The sequence below is a fragment of the Nuphar pumila genome, chromosome 5 (genome assembly GCF_984573655.1).
Source record: "Nuphar pumila chromosome 5, dmNupPumi1.hap1.1, whole genome shotgun sequence".
Taxonomy (NCBI): domain Eukaryota; kingdom Viridiplantae; phylum Streptophyta; class Magnoliopsida; order Nymphaeales; family Nymphaeaceae; genus Nuphar; species Nuphar pumila.
The window spans coordinates 16190659-16210776 of NC_143253.1; positions in this window are offsets into that span (position 1 = coordinate 16190659).

Here is a 20118-nt window from a genome sequence, read left to right on the forward strand (position 1 = left end):
AATATCTGATTTGCCTTTCTCTCAAAAAAATATAGCATAGCAGTAATATCTAAACCAAAGGGGAAGTACAGGCATAGTTACAAATATTGGTAATTGGATTTGCTCAGCATGCAAAAGAAAGTCTGGTGATAAATTGAAACTTTTTTTGGAGAAAAATATCAAGTTTTTTCATGATTAAATTATGGAAAATTCAGGATGTAAATTTGAAACCATGAAAATTATGTACTGCAGATAAGTATTTTGAATTCATCAGGATGCTACAAGGATTTTACATTTTTGTGAAAATATCCCAACAAATACAATAAACTCAAATTATCAGGAATATTCCTGACATAGGTCACACATTTTATATTAGCAGGGCGGCCATTGCTTCGTTTGCTTATCCTAAAAAGGAAAAAGCAAACAGTTAGTGAACAAAATCACAACTAATGTCGTACTTAGACAGTTTATTGGTAAGATAGACGCAACAAATTCTCATCTCATATAAAGAAATCATTGACTCTAAAATTTAGTACATTGCCTTTTAACTTTCTTAAATAACTAGCCCACAATGTTTACCTCGCATGCAAGGTGCGGGCCCATTAAGTGACCCCATTCTCAGTGAGGTTCCTCGTCATAAAAAAAAAAAAGGCTAGTTCACGATGTAGATCTGTACATTTTCCATAATCTCCCATTTCGAGTATTATTTGAGTGTCCCTTTAGCACCAACCCTTATAACGAAAATAACTTGCTGTGATAAACAGTTGTACTGGACTAAACATCATGTAAATGGACAAAGAGAGCTCTATAAATGGATGTTAGTTATGCTAATTGAAAATTTGTCTTCTTTCACACCTGAAAATGTTTCTTTATTTTCTTATTTCCACTTCTTTTTTTTTTGGTGGCCACCTATTCATGGTTCTATTCTCCTTTTTGCTCAGTGGTCTAACAAAAAAGACAATGACTGTTAGTCTGTTTCTAAAGAAAGATCATGATTCCTTATTTTTCCAAATTATGTTTGGCATAACATCAGCTTTTAGCTTCTTTTAATCAAGAAAATGGCTTGTTTACCAAGTTGACAGGACATCACAAGTTAGAACCCCTCGAAAGCCGTCTATCGCTGCAAGGTTCAATTTGGGCATTCGCCCCGCGGGCAGGGGACCTCAAGGGTTTTACCAACCAAAAGCTTGCCACTGTGCAGCCAAAACATCAAGAAAATATAACCCCACATTGAAATTTAGACAAGCAGGCAGAGTTGATGACCCCAGGAGCCTCTTGGTTAAAACAGCACAATGGTACAGCCTCAGATCGCAGTTTCATCTCATTATGTTTCTATCAATCAGCATTATGTATTTTCCACCGAGGCCATGCGAAGTGGGGGATCACATGAATCATGACACCTAATGAACAGGGTCCCACTTGGGGATTCCTACTGCAAGGACCCTCACAGGATCAAAGTAACTTCTCTGCTATTTTTTTGGGTGATATGGGCACATTACACCATATATAGCAACCAATCATAGCCAGACATTGAGATCCATGATTCATGCATGTCCTCGTTCAGAGATGGATCAGATGTTATTTTGGAGGCACCCATGGTCAATATCTTTATCTGTACTTTGCTTAACTATTTCACTGAATTATTCAGGCGCTTTTTTCCTCAAAAAAGTGAATAGAAAAATAAGGATGACGGCGACTAAAATGCTCGTAAACGAGCCCAACGAACATGGCATGTTCGGGCTCGGCTCGTTTACTAGTGAGTTGAGCTCGTGGCTCGGCTCATGTTCGTGTTTAGCCGAGCCAGCAGAACACGAGCTGGGTGGTGCAAAAACATTCCATATTATGTTATTTATATTTTATGCATTCTTCTTTTTTTATATTACACAAAATACATATTATGCATAAAAATATATATTTTATCTATTTGAGCACTACCGAGCCCAGCCGAGCTGAACACCATGCGTTCGGGCTCGATTCATTTAAGCTAAAGGAGCTGCCCGTGGCTCAGCTCACCAACTATATGAACTGATCATGGACAAGTTCGTGATGAGCCGAACCTAGCCGAGTCACGAGCTGCTCTGTTCGTTTACCAGACCTAAATACAGTAAAAAAATGGCTAAATCGGCAAATATAAATAGCTAAACCGACCTGACAACAACGCCCAAAGTGAAACCCTCAACCTGACGGGAGCTATCAAGACAGGTAACAACTATTTACGGACGGGACTGACCTATGAATGTCAATAGTAAAAGCGCATGAGGAAAAAGTAACAGTGGAATGAAAAGACAGAAATCCAAGACTGATTGACGCAACAATAAGGACAAGTTTAGGGGCCCAAAACAGTACATCCAACAGTCTATTAAACGAGGTTTAAGTGCTGTTAAACATGATCAGACACTACAGAAAATCGGACCTTGGAAATGGGTGACCGATTTTAGTGATCTAATCAGTCCGACAACTGCCTACAATGTGCTGCCTAAAATGTTGTCAAATATGCAAAGATTCAAACAACAAATTATCAAAAGAAAGGAGAAAGAACGACCATGAATCTGTCCCAAAACTGGTTCAGCTGGGCATTTGAGACGTTTAATCAAACAGTTGGTGGGCGTCTTACGAACAGCCTTGAAGCAACGTTTTGGCTTAAGACCCCAACGTGAAATGCAAAATAACATGTCCTAAACATATTACTGCTAAGTCATTTAATAAAATATAAATCAGTTTTAACTCAAAACTACAGTCGGTTAACAGGGATAACTCAGTTTAGGCACCCAACAATGCATAACAGTCCTCGAATGCGGATTTAGAACCTAAATTCCACACAAAAACGTGAACAAAAATTTTTGTCCTAAACAATAACACTACGTATTCATTGAACCAATCATAGAAATCAGATTCCTTGTTTAAAATCAAACTAGAACAATCCAATATCACAAGGAATCAGTTTATGGTGATTAACAATGTATAACAGTCTAATTAAATATAAACAAAAATCAACAATAAGATGTCCTTAGCTCCAACAATGACGACTCTGGGCAAGAGATTCATCATGTTTCTTAGCTCCAATATACCTCTTGGAAGGACCAACAACTGGTCGACGTCCGACCGTCTTTCTACAGGCGGTCCACGTGCATGGTAACTTCCGGTGAGACGAATTCGAAGGGGCAGCACACCACCACACGATCGAAAATGAGTTCAGCAAAATGCCAAGACATTGAAGATCACTTGCGCGTTTTGGGGCTTTGGGATGCCGCCCCCTTGATCCCATAAGAGAAATCCATGGTCCAGTAGCTAAAAAGTTGCCCAATTGCATTCCTGGGTTCCCAACAGCGTAGATTTGGGAATCCAATGAGTTCCAAAATTCAAATTCAAATTCAAAGGACAAGACCCAGATCCAAAATAAAAACGAACCAAAACGTATTACACCCTCCAATAGCCTAAATGGATCTTAACAAACTACTGGACGAAGATCCGGGTCTACAAGAGAAATTTGAAAAAACAAAAATGTTAGAAAGTTTTTTATAAAAAATATCATAAATCCTAGATATTTTTTAGATACTAAAAAAATAGTTTTTGAGCAAAAATAACATTTAGAATTGCCAAAATAAATTTTGGAAGCTCAAAATTATCGTTTTTGTCCTGCAAGGCTGATTTAAACTTGGTGTGAGCTTGGCTTGCGCATCCGAGTTCAATAGTGCTTATTTTCTTAACGTATCTTCATCATGTCCCTCCGACGATGAAGCTTTTTGAGCCCAGGAGAACTGATGCAGTGCATCTGAATGTGGGTTGAGGAGTGTATATTTGAAGTATAATGTTGTTTTTGTTGAATGTATATTTCAGTTGTTAATTTTAGTATATTTGAAGTTTTTGTTGAAGTGTATATATTTGAATATAAAAAAAATTAAACTAATTGGTAGTTTTTTATTTGTAGATTTATATCCTATAATGACGACATTACTTTCTCGTCGTTATAGGCAAGATCTCTTTCTTACTATTTTAGCTAGCTGATAATGTCAAGTTAATTATACCTATTATAGCTTACAACAACGAGTTAATTCTCACCTCTATACGCTATAATGGTGATACATGAATGTTATAATTTATAGGTAGCCTATAAGGGCGATACATAGATTTCATCGTTATATGGTATCTCATCATTATAGGCTCTATTAGTATTCTCAGTTTTGGCAAGTAATCTCACTGGTATTGGGTCACCTTTAACGATGACCTATAAATGTCACCATTATTGGTCAACAAAGGTCATTTTTTTATGGTGACTTAACGACGAGAATTTTTACCATTATAGGCCAATAGCGGTGAGAAAAATTATCGCTATTGACCCTCATCCTTCTAGTGGGTGATGGGCTTCTAAGTAATTGGATTTTTCATCCAAACCATGAACTCTAAAATGAGTTGACCTTCCCTTCCTTGCATTTGGCAACCCAATAGAGTGTTGAGAATAAGTCTCTTAAGCACTTTAGAGGGAGATCCCTTACATGACAACCAAAGAGGGTAGTTGCAACATTGAAAAAAAAATATGGTTGATGAGCACTGATTTCAAGAGAAAGCATTCTCAACTCTAAACCAAATTCAAGATTCAAAACCAACTATCGTTTTCTTTTTATTTAAATTTTTTTCCATATATAGTCCATTTACAAAATCTAATAAACTACAAATATGCATATATAAAATGTCAAAATTTAAAATACATGAAAGTTCCAAAACATGTAATGTTCTCAAGACTACAAGGGTCCATAATCCAGCTCCAGAGATATTCGATCTTCACATCCATCACCACCAAGCATACCTACACGTGAGTACCTTAAAAAAGAAAAGTAAGCAGGGGTGAGACCAACCACTGTCTCAGAAGGTAACTCAACCTCCCATCTCGCAATAGTGAACACAACAAGATCATGATTGTACTCAAAAGTACAGTGCCAAATTATCTCTGGTTACATGATCTAATAGTTTCACCAATTGAAGTCAATTCATTAAGAATTGAGGAAGCGAAACAATTCTGAGTGTTATTTTTTTCACCAAAGTGGAACGATAATGACTCTATTATGTTTTGTCTCTTGAATTACAATAATATCTGAAAAGATATTCAATAATAAATATTTCAGATATATTGTAATGAAATGACAAATTCAACCTTTAAATATTTCTAGTAATTTCAAAGGAAATAATATAATGACTAACGAATTTTCAACACTTACCAAAAGGTACTCTCTCTTATCAAAATAACAAGATCACTAGGTTCAGAGATTACCTTTCACCACCTTTAATCAAAATACATGTGGACATCCCTGTGTACATACGACCAAAAATATGTAAAAAAGACAAGTTGATAGGTTTTATTCCTACTCAAATGATCTTCTCTTTGTACTTATGTAATAAGACTAAAATGCAAAGGACAACCTGTAATATGCAAAAGATTTTTTCTACACATAATTCCATCAAAAAAATAATATTGATCAATTTTACCTTTAGATAATGCTAACATAAACTTAGAAAAGTATAGATCATCATCAGGTAATGAAAAGAGCATATCAACTTCTCATACAAAAACTAGTATAACAAATAAAAGAAATGATTTCCTACTAAGAACATTATATGATAATTCAAAACAAAGAAATGCAAGGAAAGAAGTAAAACACAATCTAAAAATGAACAATTCAAAAGATTTTATAGTTCTTAGGATCTACTGAAAAGTGAATTTAGTAAGTGATGTTGCCACGTTACCGAAATAAAAATTAAAGTGATAATTAAATGAAACTAAATCATAAAAACTACCAATAGATATAAGAAATGTGAGAGTAGGTGAATCTTGAGGGGATCCTACTTTTATTGGACCTACATAAATACTCTTATTTGAAAGAGTATATTCTAGAAATAGAATTCCATTAACTAGGAACAAATATTTTTTTGGTGTAATATCAACATGTTCTTTGTTCAAAACAACAAATACAACTTGTAAATACAACAGATGATCTGAAACCAAATTTAAATAGCATACAAACACTTCAAATAAGGGTTCTTTTATTTTATGCCTAGCTAAAAGTGCAGTAGGTTGTTTAGCTGAGCTGGGCTTTGGTTTGGATGACTTAGTGAGTAGGTCTCTAAAGAGTTGTAACATAATTTTTCTACCTTCATACTTGAATTAGTATTGTTAGTTTGACCATTAGGTGTACCATAATTCATGGAGGAAAGATGTTGTATCACCCATGAGAGGCTCAACATCCATGAGAGCGACATATGAGCCTTCCCCCTCTTCCTCACCATTTTCGATTTCATCAAAGATTGGGTCACCTTGGATATTGCAGAGAGGTTCATCATGAGATTCCTCCAGGAAAACCGTATAGGCATAAGCAACATTTTCCCCCTTTGAGATATCATGCTTACCCTCTAATTTGGTGTAGTGTCCTAGCACAACAATATGCCATGTTATATTTTTTACTCTCCTACGTGACACACGAGATTGCAATATGTCCATCTTCCACATCAAGACATTGATCTGACGGTGAAGGTCATGGTTTTGTTGATGAAGATCTTGAACAGTTTTAGGAAACTCCAAATTCGTGTCTAGGTCACTTTCTCTTCGAGATATTGTTGGCAACTATGGGACCATACCGAATTAGAAAACTCGATAAACTACACTCTAATACCAAACTGATGGTGACTAAAATGTAGAGACAAGACCTAAGAGATGCCTATGACTACAATGGGCAGAAAAAAATAATATGCATCACAAAGACAGATAAATCATTAAGTAGAACTAGCTAGACTGACCTGACACCAAAACTAAACCCCTCAACCTAACGAGAGTTACCAAAACTAAAAATGACTATTTACGGATGTGAATGATGTATGAATGCCAATAGTAGAAGCGCACAAGGAGCAAGTAATAGCAGAATGAAAAGATAGAAATCCAAGACTAATAGACACAATAATAGGGACTGATTTATATATGCCATTTCAGGGGCCCAAAATAGTACATCCAACAGTCTATTAAATGAGGTTTAAATGCTATTAAATATGAGCCGACACTATAGAAAATCAAATCTTAGAAATGGGTAATAGGTGGCCAATTTTAGGGACCTAATTAGTTTGACAACTGCCCACAATATCCTCCCTAAAATGCTATCTAATATGTAAAGATTTGAGCAATATATAATAAAAAAAGGAGAAAGAACGACCATGAATCTGACCCAAAAGTGGTCCAGTTGGGTCATTAGGATGTTTCATTAAGCAGTTGGTGGGCATCTTACGAACAACCTTGAAACAACATTTTGGCTTAAGACCCAATGCGAAAATTCATGAAATGCAAAATAACCTGTCCTAAACAGATTACTACTAAATCATTTAATAAAATATAAATAAGTTTTAACTCAAAACTACATATAACTGTCAGTTAACAAAGATAACTCAGTTTAGGCACTCAACAACACATAACAGTCCTCAAATGCGGATTTAGAACCTAAATTCCATAAAAAAATGTGAACAAAAATGTATCCTAAATAATAACACTACATATTTATTCAACTAATCATAGAAATCAGATTCCTCGTTTAAAATCAAACTAGAATAGTTGAATATCATAGGGAATCAGTCTATGGTGATTAACAATGCATAACAGTCTAAATAAAAACAAAAATCAACAATAACAATATCGACCAAGATGGAAGACATCCTTAACTTCGATGATGATGATGCTAGCCAAGAAATTCTTGTGTTTCTTTGCTCCAACAGAACTCTCTGGTTGACCAGCAACTGATCAACATCTGGCCATCTTCTCATGGGTAGTCCATGCACATGGTGACTTTCGGTTTGGTGAATCTGAAGGGACATCACACCACCCCATGATCGAAAACGAGTTCTGCAAAATGCAAAGACGTTGAAGAAGAATATCACTTTCATGTTTTTGGGGGTTGCTTCTTATAAGAACCAAAAAGAGAAGAAGAGACCCGAACATCTCTTAACTTGGGATTTGGGTTGCCAATGTAATACCTATGATTTTTTATGGATTTTTTGTGATTATTTTCATAAATAATAATTGGATAATGATAATAGGACTTATGAAATAAATGTATTATATTTGAGAAAAAAATCAAAACGACTATGTGTCCTGTCGACCTTAGTGGAAATCGCTTTTGAAATTCATTTTTAGTGAAAATGGTATTTTTGAGAAAGGAATTTAGATAATTATGGAAAATTAGTAATTAAAAGAATCTCATGTGCATTTGAAATAATTTGGATTACATATAGAGCCATTTCATTTAAAGTTTAAATGTGGTTTCCAAAATTTTGAAATCCAAAATATTAAATAAAGTTAATTAATAAAATAAAAAAACAATGGAATAAAAAAAATGGATTTAACTAAAATCAATAAAAGAGTAGACGTCCATAGGTGGGTTGTCCCCTATGGGGCCCATCCTATGTGGCACCTCAAGGTTTAATTGAAAATGCAATTTAAAACTTTAAATTTCAAAGCCTTTCAAAAAGTTACCAAAAATCAATTTCTGGAAAACTAAGTCAAAACTTACGAAATCTAGGGGAGACTCTCCCGAAGGGGAGCCATCCCATCCTAGAAGAATCTAGGATGGGTTGTATATTAAAGAAGCAAAGAAAAAAAATAAGGAAAGAAAGGAAGAAGGAAAGAAAAAAAGAAAAGAAAAAAATACTAAGTCAACTTGCTTGCCAAGCAAGCAAGTTTGACTAGTTTTGGAATTAGAAAAGAAAACTAAATATGGGGGTGATGTCTAGACTTGAATGACTATAATTCATATAATGTACATCATAGTATATTATATGAATTCATAACTTAGGCTAACTAAGTAGAAAAAAAATAATAAGGCAAATAGAAAAAATATATATAGAAAACACATGTTTAGAAAATTTAGAAAAAAAAACAAGAAGAAAGAAAAAAAATGGAAAGATCTAGATCAAGGGTTGAGATTTTCTCTATCCCCTTGATCTAGCTCAGGTGTTATAAAAAGGGAGGAGGGGCTCACGCCCCCCTATTTGAAACTTTATGATTTTTTTTTCTTTCTCCCTATTTTCCCTCTTCTCCTTCTTCTCCTTCTTCTCCTTCTTTATTCTTTTTTCTTCTTCCTCTTTTTCTTTTTTCCTGGTTTTTCCTCCTTCACACAACCAAGAGTACTACACCACACGTTAGAGGGGGTTGAGCATCGAGCTGCATACACCACATGAAGCAGATGAGGCAGTTCATGTAGAAAAATCTAGCTTTTTCGACTAGAGGATGCATTTTTCTCGAAAAATGTAGGGGGTTTTATTCTTTACATGTAGATCAAAACTCATATGCATGAGTTTATTTCAATTTTCAAATAGATGTATCCTATACCGAACCTCCCATGAGAGGATTCAACATCAGATTCATCATATTTAGTGTATAGACGATTTTCAAAATGAAAACCCTCTCAAAAATTGGTTTTGGGTCAAATCAATTTTATGGACTTTAATTAAAATTAGAGTGTGTCACACATATGCATGTATACACTCTAAACTAGAGGTGTATACATGCATATACGTGTGAGGAAGGCTCTGGTCTTGAGTCTTAGCAAAACGAAAATATAGGGCATTGCATTGTATTCGAATACGGGCAAATCGGGCATAGGCGATTAGCCTAGGTTTGAAGCATGAAGGATTTTTTAACGAAACCCCTTTGTAAATCCTAAAACATATTAATGAAGAAGGGACTAATCAGATTTCTCAGAAGGGAGTCAGGTCAATCTCTAGAAAATATTTTGTTTAAATTAAAAACCTAAGATTTTATGTCAACCATGTATAAAGGCTTTTCTCAAAAATAAAATCAGTTTTTTAAATACAATAGGGAGATATATATGTGATTCTTTGTAAAAAATTCAGTTAAATTGCTTGATTTAATGTTCTTATTCATGTTGTATGTTGTCAATTGAAAATATATCATTGTTGATATAGAAAAAAATATAAATCTATACATGAATCTAAGAAAAATACCAAAAACATTTCTGAGAAAATAGTTTTTCATTAGACGAATCAATTGTCCAGCGTAATGGCTATGGGAATGAGATTTTTTTGTAGGAAAATATATAGTATCAGGATTTAAGATTTTTAAGATAATATTTATAGTGATATTGTTGAAAATTTTTTAATATTGCTCTTCGAGTGGCCTATTTTTGCTCACCAAATGCATGTTTCTCGTTATTTCATATTTTTGGTATGACACTTAATCGATAAATCATTTGTATCTCTCTCGTCTGAAGGAGTTTTTATGAATAATTTACTGCATTGTAAAGCTAACAAAATTTCACACAATTTTGGGCTCTATTTTCATAATGAGCACTGAACAATGACAGTTGAAACAAAAAAATACAAGCATGCACTAAACTAGTTGTATCTCCCTCATACAGGGTATTTTTTATGAACGGTTTGTGGCATAGAAAAGCTGATAGAATTTTTAATAATCTGTCAAAAATTTAGCTTTGTTCGCAGAATGTATATTGCTTTGTGACAGTCAGAGAGATTAGGGATCTAATGGATACCGAACCGACTAAGGACCCAATTAGCAATACATGTGATATTTTATAAAGCATTTGAACTTGCTTTTATGTGAATTGAATATTATTGCATATGTATTGTTAAAAGATTTTTTTTGCACGCATTGGGGCACAAACTGAATGAAGTGCTTAGGTACTACTCGGCTTTTATCATCATTTGCTATCGAACTGAACTAAATAAGCATGAAATATATTTGAATATGGATGCTTTAATTATTTATGACCACTGTATATTATAGAATAAATGTTAAAGTTAAAAATATATACAATTGATTAATGCATTGTTATTAACTCACATTTAAAACATGTGCATCCATGAGCCCTGAAGAGGCTTGATTCTTTTAAATTGATTTGAATTGTGTATTTCATGGAATCAACGAATTAAAAAGAGTTAAACATGTAATACTAAATACTAATGCTTATAAAGAGAGGATAAGAGGTACTTCTGGCTTTGTGGATATTGTTTTTTAGTACGAAAGGTTGCTCCTCCCTAGCCACGAGGATAGGGAAACCCTTCATATTATACTGTACCGTGGATGATAGAATCTCATGAGTCATGGCCCTGATCTAGGTTACTACCTGTGTTAGTACCCACATGATTAAAAACTGAAACCTACATTAACTGTGCATTTAGTTAGGTATGACATGCATCATTTAAAAAAAAAATTTAATTGAAGATGTTAAAGCTACTCATGCATAAATGGTTGATCGTTTTGTAATGGTAAGTGCATGCATTATTAATTGTTCATGCATGTTTAAATGTTTATAAATATATAACTGCTTCTAATTGAAAGAATTATGAAAGTGTGAATGATTGAAAAGCCTATAAAGCATTGTACCGTATGTATTCTTAAAGTGTTAATTGATACCTACATGTGTGAGTATTGGAATATGTTTTTTCATGTTCATTTTAATTTATGTATATTGAATAACGTTTTTTCTATTGAGGACTTGTTAAGTCTCATCTTATTATGAAAATCTTTTTCAGGTAGCGTATAAAGGACCAATGCAATGGCGGGAGGTTGCGGCGGGAACCAAGCTAATTTTTTTTTCTTTTTACTAGTGTTTTGGATTGTGAACATTTACATTTGTTTTAAGGACTTTAATTAAGACTCTGATATTATTAATTAAAATTTTGTAATAAACTTTTATTAAATGTGAATGTTAAATTTTAAATTTATGTGTGAGTGATATGATGGATTTGTAATACACTAAAGCTTTTATCTTGTTTTGAATTTTTATTGTGATTTCTAAAACCATGTAAAAAAAATTCTATGATTTTTTAGATAAAAATTTTGGAGTGTTACAACCACCCCCCTTAGATCCAATAAGAGGGATCCAAGGTCCAATAGCTAAAAAATTGGCACAATTGCATTCCTAGGTTCTCAGCAGCTAGATTTGGGAACCCAATGAGTTCCAAAATTCAAATGACAAGACCCAGATCCAAAATAAAAATTATTCAAAAACCCATTACATCCTCCAATAGCTTAAATGAATCCTAACAGGCTACTAGACCTAGATCCAGGTCCACAAAAAAAAATATGAATAAATAAAAAAATTGAAATATTTTCCTACAAAAAGTATCACAAATCTTAAATATTTTCTAGATACTCAAAAAATAATTTTGGACAAAAATAACATCTAGAATTGCCAAAATAAATTCTGGAAGCTCAAAATTATCATGTTTGTCCTGTGGGGCTGATTTAAACTTGGTGTGAGCTGGGCTTGCGCATCCGGGTTTGATGCTACTTCTTTTCCGAGCCGTCATCACGTCTTCCATTTTCGTCCAGATGCACTGCATCAAAGGAAGACATATTAAGGCATTTTATAACAATTTTCATCGTATCTTAAAACTACTAAGACAAATTTGAGACCCAATTTTTGCACCATAAACTTAAAAGTCCAACGAGGAGGCACTCTGTAGAGGGCTTAACCTTCATGTTGGTTGTTATCAACTGGTTTTTGAGCTTCTTGTTGACAAGAAACAGCAAGGACTCTATTTTATTTATTATGCTTTGCTATCATTATCCTTATCATTAACTTTTTCCCTTTTTTCAGTCAAAAAAGAGAAAAATCCTCTATTAGTTACAAGCAGTATGAAGTATGAATATTGGTGATGTAAAAGAGAAGACCCACATACTTTACTGTCCAAACGAGTACTGGACTCTCTTTTTTTCCATTAGTAAAACCTAACAAGTTACCCTCAATCTACTACAATTGAATGACATCTTACTAGTAAAGACCCACTTTACTTACATTAGTACTGTTTCTTTGATATGGTATCCTTTCTCTTTCTCTTTTCTTTTTTGCTACTATTATTACAGACCCACTTTACTTGCACTAGATGGCCATCATAAAAATGGCCATGTGAATTGTGGAGGCACTCATTAAATGGGCAAGTTAATGGCACTAGTTCATGTGCAGTAGCAGGAAGGCCACCACCAAACTGTCTTCTGGCTTCCATGTTTGTGTTACGTTGGAAAATATTCCACCAAACATATTTAACAAACGCAGAAAGGAGAAGAAAGAACGTACACTAGGTGACTTACATGAAGAAAGAAACCACAATAAAAAAAAGGGGGTAATTTCTCAGGCCTACATTTCATTTGAAATTCCATGTGAGATATCACCTTTTCTGAAATTCATGGCAATCCTATGTTTTCTGACAATGGTCAAATAAGTACCTGTTGTAGACCCTCACCTAGGTAAACTGAGATATATATATATATTTTGAATATCAAAAAACACCCTTCTACTTTGTTGTCAACTAGTTAATATTAGTTAAATAATTTTAAAATGTTTTAGTTAAATATATTTATCTTGGATCTGACCCCAAATTCAGATATATGCCATCCAAACCAAAACCATGGGTAACATCTATTTCGGATCAGGGTCAGAACTTTGATCTGTTTTGGTTATTTGTAAATCTATAATATTTAACGCTGGCAATTATATAAGTTTATTGAATAAGAGTAAACTAGTAATTTTAGAACACTTTAAAATGTTCTCTACCGTTTTGCGTGAGGGACGTTAACTCAATGCCCTCATTTGACATATCAGAAAAAAACTAGGATTATTTCAGGAATTTCAGAAAAAGTGATACCTGGTATGAAATTTGAGTTAAAAACAGTCATCATCAGGAAATTTGAAAGAAAAAAAATACTAGTAGAGAAGATGGTATAGAGGAAAAATAGGAAAGGTGTGAATTAGTAGAAAAGTGTAAATAACGTAAACTAGAGTAACTTGAAGAAGAAAAGTAGGAGCCAAAATGACAGTGAGCAAAAATAAGAAGGTGCATTAAAAGAGTGCAGAGTTTTAGGGTCAGATGGTGGTCTCCAACCTTCCCAAACTTGGGATACAAGCAGTACAAGAACCCCATGCTCTATACTAGGGGCTTCCCTTTGTCATTAACTCATTTCTGGTCTTCACATGCATAGGGATTCGGAAGCAACTTGTCTTGTTAAAAGTGAAGATAACTTCATCCGTCTTTCACGCTGTTCACTCACCAAACGGCATCATCTTCACTTTTTGAATAACGAATCAGAAAGAATGAGGGGGGGTAGGACATGAGGTTTGCTCTTGTACGGGGTTAGGTCTGGCTCATGATCCGCTGCCATACTTGGTAGCTCGCTAGATTAAAAGAGTAGCCGTTAGATTAAGATATTGACCATTAGATTGACACTGTCATTTCTAGAATTATCCAATCTCTCTCTCTCTCTCTCTCTCTCTCTCTATATATATATATATATATATATATATATATATATATATACTGGTGACATGAGGTACGAATACTTCTAGATCACATAATGGCAGGTTATTTTGGTCTAATTAAACCTCACAAATGGATTCAACATGATCCAAATGCTTGGAATCTGTTTTTGGATCATGCTTTCTTGAACTAAAAGCATGATTTAAGGTGTCATTAAAATATTGCACATTTTGTGCCATTGAATTAAAAAATTATGCTGGAATGTCGTAATAGGAGCTTCTTCTAGATGTACATACTAGTGACCCTTCTTCTGAATGTAAATCTATTGGACAAAGGTTTTCAAAGCATTAATAACAATAATCATTTATCACTCTCATACTAATGTTTGGCTTTGTTCACTTTCATGTCATGAACTATGTTGCTGCCGTTCTTGTTAATGTTAGCCTTAATTCATATATATATATATATATATATATATATATATATATATATATATATATATATATATATATATAGGGTAACTAAAATGTTTACCAACCAAATATGTTTTTTGGTATGAACTAAGATTTTTGTAGTTTTTTTTTTTATCAAAAATTTCACGGCACGGATGTGATCTAAACGCTTGGTTTTATAGAAACAAACATATATAAGAACGATCTTTTAAGGGTTGAAAATCAATGGCTTAAATTTTTTATAAATATTAAAGTATAAAACATTGCATTTCTTGATCTGGTTACGATGATCCAACAGTTAATTTCTAGCAAATGGATCACGCCAAATGCATCTACAAGGTTAGATTTGCAAAAACACCTATGAAAATCTCAATTCATACCAACAAATATATTTAGTTGGTAAACATATTCCAGTTTCCATATATATATATATATATATATATATATATATATATATATATATATATATATATATATTGTGAATTTGTACAGTAAATCAGACAAGGAATGCTAAAGAGGCTAGGGTTAGATAGAGAAATACGGCTAATTTGATAAAGATCAGAAAGCGATTGAAAACAAGAAAGTGAGAGACCCTTGGTGGTGATGGGGAAAAGCAAAACCTCGTGGAAGCTTTGTATGTGAAGGGGACCATCGAGAAGATTGATGCTGCTTTTCTAGGTGGGGACCCACCAGGTTGTTGTCCGAGACACTGAAAGAAAACCACCGCGGACCACACAAAATCAGGATCTCACTTGTCCTAGGAATTTGGGATAATGAATAAAGGACTCACTTTACCACAATATTTTGAATGAATCAGTTGGGTCAGAACCAAGCACTCATGGAATGCCTGGACCTTGGATCCAAGATTTGCTAGGCCAGCCTTGCAGAATTCGAATCCTACTTGGACCCGAAGCAGGTTTGGATATTTCTAACATGGATGGATCCAAGATCTCCATGGAAGTAGGTCAGGCTGTTGGGTGCACTTGAAAGGGGTTTCACATGATATTGGATCCTTGTTCGATCCATTAATAGACTTGGTTGCAACTGGACAATGATAGGATGCTGTCCTCTCAAGATGAATTGGATCCTGGGCTGGCCAAAGTTCCATCCATTGCATCCTCGCAGCGCTGTATCAAAGCATTCCATTATGGTGTTGAAATTGAAAATCGTGGAGTCATGGCCAATAATTAAAATTACCATTCAAGTGCAAAGTGGGTGGTCCACAGGAATAAAGGATACATGGATCGCTTAAGTGCTTGCCTATATGACAGTCCGATCACATGACCTCATTCTGAGTAGGGCTGGCGTTCTGTTTCTGTGGGGCCTAAAGTAATGCTGTCATGTGATTGACTTGTAATACATCAGCAGGCAGGCACTTAAGCGATATGTTGCTGTGGGGCCTACGAAATGCTGTCATGTGATTATTTATTTTTTTAATTGATATTTATAGGGAAACCACCCCTCAGGATCAGACCTAACCGTGCTGACTTTGCCTGCAGTCCTTACGGTCACTGTCCTGACAGTGTAAAACTACGTGGGCTTACCCTTTGCCCCCTTTGAGTTGCCATGCTTTGGCTTGCTTAATGGGTGACACCCATGGAATTTGAACCTAGATCACCTGCCTAGGTTCCATCCCACTACGCCAAACACCTTTGGGGCGTCATGTGATTAGCCTACTTAAGTGATCCCTTGATCTCTCTCTCTCTCATGGTCTATAGTCACAAATATTGAAAAGATGTATTTCTCAACCTTTTGTAACAAGAAATTCGCATGTCTTAACAATTTAATTAGATAAAGTCACATGAAAGTCAAATTCTTGTCTACTTCAATGTACTCCCATTTCATCGAAGTGTTAATATTTTCTATAGTTTTTTTTTCTCATTAATATACCAAGTTTCTTTTATATTTTAACACAACTTTTTTAAATCTATCATGAGATTTTTCTTTATGAAAATTGTGATAATGAGATTAGTGACTATGGTTAAGTCTGTCAATGGGGGGTCTGAGAGGGACGGAACAGCTAACCAATCCAAATAAGAATGTAGTGCTTACACAAGAAACAACCTTTTGTTTAGGGAGCTTCACCTCCCCACCTTGGCATAGCTAAGTCCATCCATGGTAGTTCAAGGTTTCACACCTGAGCTTCATTCTGCATCGTTAAAACAGGCCATGTAATTTTTTGATTCACTTTTATAGTGACACATATTCTAGTCTTGCTTTTAAAAAACACATTAAAAGCATGGATAATTGTGCTTTAAACTCGATATGTCATCCGCTCCATAAAAATGGAATACTCATGGTAATGTAATGGCCTCCTTGTTGGACATAATGGATCTGGGTTCAACCCATTTGAGTGACCCGGTTTGACATCATTAGTGAGCCACATTAGTGGACCACATAATGGGGAGATAGTGGGTGGAAGATACGTACATAACTACCTCTTTCCCCATTATATAAGAAGGTTGGCTGCTACGAAGATGATGAGAGATTCATGGCAATAGCCTACCCAAATTTCACATTCGGGTTTATGTAGTATAGGGTCATGTTCACCGTCGACCTAAGGCCTGGGCTCATCGTGGGCATCGACTGAGTGAAGAGAACGCTGAGCACCCAAACACACACTATGTGACATCAACAGTTACACTTGCATGTATGCTTTCTATGTATGTTGATGCAGGAAATGCCAACATTGGGTTATGGGCCCATGTCCACATATACCGCTACACATGGGTGCGTGTGGGCCTGCTAGCGTTTACTGCGACTGTCGCAGTTGGGCGAGGTGAGTCGCATGTTGACAGTGTCTGTCGCTTTGGGGCGATTATAACAAATTGAGTCTGTTGTTGTGGGGCAACGTGACTCATCTGTATTCGGCATACAAGTCGCCTGAACTCTGGCAACTGTTGCTATGGGGCGACAACGTTTTCGGACAGACCCCATCCATTTTTTCTCTTTTGTTTGTCGTTGAAATGTCTTTTAAAAACCAGTAGACCGTTGATGATTTTTTCGGTGGCACTGGATGCAGTAGGCCAACAGCTGGTTGTCGAGTTGAAGGTTATCGACCGAACATCACTGTGGGGCGATGTGGTTCATCGATTACAGGCCGACCATCACCGGCATCAATAAAAAAAACACAGTCGGCTTAAGGGTTACCTGTGGCCGTCGGGCTGCAGGGGAATTTGCCGGTGCTGGTGTTGCCGCGGAACGTCGTCGGTAGGGGTATGTGGTCACCGGATTTCCAGTGACTACAGATCCATAAAGTCATTTTCAGAAAGGGGTTGGAAAATCCCCTTTTCTCCTTTTTTGGTTCCCACGGTCGTTGGGCTGCAGGGGGATCTGTTGGCAATGTTGGGTTTCACCGAATTGTCGATCCTCCCCCCACCCCTTTTCCCAGTCGTCGGGCTGGGGTTTCAGAGACAATAATCATCACCAGAAGGGGGGAGTTTTTAGCCGAATCGCCGACAACAGGAGCCTGCCACCGCACGTCGTCATGGCGCAACGTGGGTCTCTAGGAGCATTTTCCTTTACTCGTCACCATCGCCGACGATTATTGATCGGGATGAGATCATCGCCGGTGTTCATCGTCGGGGGGCGACACAGGTCACCGACAATGGCAGGCAGCTCTGGCGACAGAGGGTAAATTCAGTAACCTTACCTATTTTCTGGTTGTCGGCAACGGAGTTGACACCTGGAGCATCGCCGTAGACATTGCCAGCGGGGTTGCCGGATTGCCGATGTCCGTCTGGCGACGCATGGCATCCGGGGTTTGAAAACCCCCTTTCTCTGCTATGCTTCTTCGGCCGTCGGACTGGGTTTTCGGTCAATGGAGGTTCCACCATGAGTAGGCCGTTGGCATGGGTTGTCGACAAGCGGCATAAGTCATCGTTGGGCGACGTGGGTCGTTATTGGTGTCGTGCCCCTTCCTTTGCACAGTCAATCATCAGACTGCTAGTGAAATCATTGTCGCCAAATCAGATTTGAGTCACCGACGATCTTTCTGTCAGAAGCCAGTGCCTACAACTGCACGTCATCGTGGGGCGACGTGGGTCATCGATGGGAGGAGCTTCGTCGAAGAAGCTTCAGAAGCCCTTCATCTAGTTGTAGGAGTGTGTCACTGAAGGAAGAGAACAGAGAGCCTATCACGGTGGAGCCGCAGCCCAGGTCACCAGCAGGCAACGTGGGTCATCGGCAGGCGACGTGGGTCACCGATAGGCAACGTGGGTCATCGACAGGCGACGTGGGTCACCGACAGACGACATGGGTCGCCGGGAAATCTGGAGGAAAGAAACTGATTTGGTTTCTCAGGTTGTGTAAACAGAAACTCCCAGGTTTCTGTTTTAATGCCTGCTAACTAGATCGAGTCTGATTTTTTTGATCCATGTCAAACCGGGTACTCCGACCCGGTGGAGACCTAATCTTACCCATTTGGGTGGATCAGGTCTACCCAGATCCACCTTGGATCTGGTCTGCAATTTTGTCCCAGTTTGATCATGTGGACTCAAACCCATTAAGTATCGGGTTTGGGTATGGGTTTGGGTCAAAACCAACATTTTTGATCGAGCTTAGGATCCGATCTCCTAGAAGGACCTAAATCAATTTGGGGTTTGGGTCGGTGATCGGATTCGACCCGGTTGGATCGAAGCCAAACCCATTTGGTTTGGGGTCTGGTCCAATCCGATTGAACAGGGTCAAGATCCAAAACATTTTAGACTGGGTTATGATCCAGACCCATCAGGTATTCAGGTCTGAGTCTAATTCAGAATCCTCAAATTCAGTTTTGGATCGGGTTATTGTCCAGACCCATTTGGTTCTGGGTCTAGTCTGATCAGGCTTGTACCGAGTTAGACCCGGATCCGGTTTGTACCAGGTCAGACCCGGATCCAGTTTATACTGGGTCAGACCCAGATCTAATATGAGTTGAATCAGGATCTTGACACTATTTGAAACTGAATCAAATCTGTGACTGATTTGGCCCTTTTCAGAACCGGTTCAGAGCCATTTCTGATTGGTTTCTTTCAGTTTTTCACTGGTTCTGAGGAGCTAAGATCCTAGTTTCATAAATATGTGAAGATACAAGGATTTTGGCATACAGTTATAGGATTTTATAAACTTTTGTTCATACTTGGTACCGATTCATAAGGTTTAGAACCATTTTGGACCCTTGCATGACCGATTCAGGGTCATTTTAAACCAGTTTACAGTGTTTTTAGAACTGTTCGTCATCGTATAAGATTGATTCCTGCTTTAGGGCTCTAGGTTTTACCCATATAAGCTTGCTTTAGTTATTTTTCATGTTTTATAAAGTGTTTATTGTATAGAAAGCATGACTTATACATATTAATTTATGTGTTTCATGTTAATTAAGTCATGCATGATGGTTTTAAGCATTAAGCATGAATTATGACTAAATTCATAATATTTTATC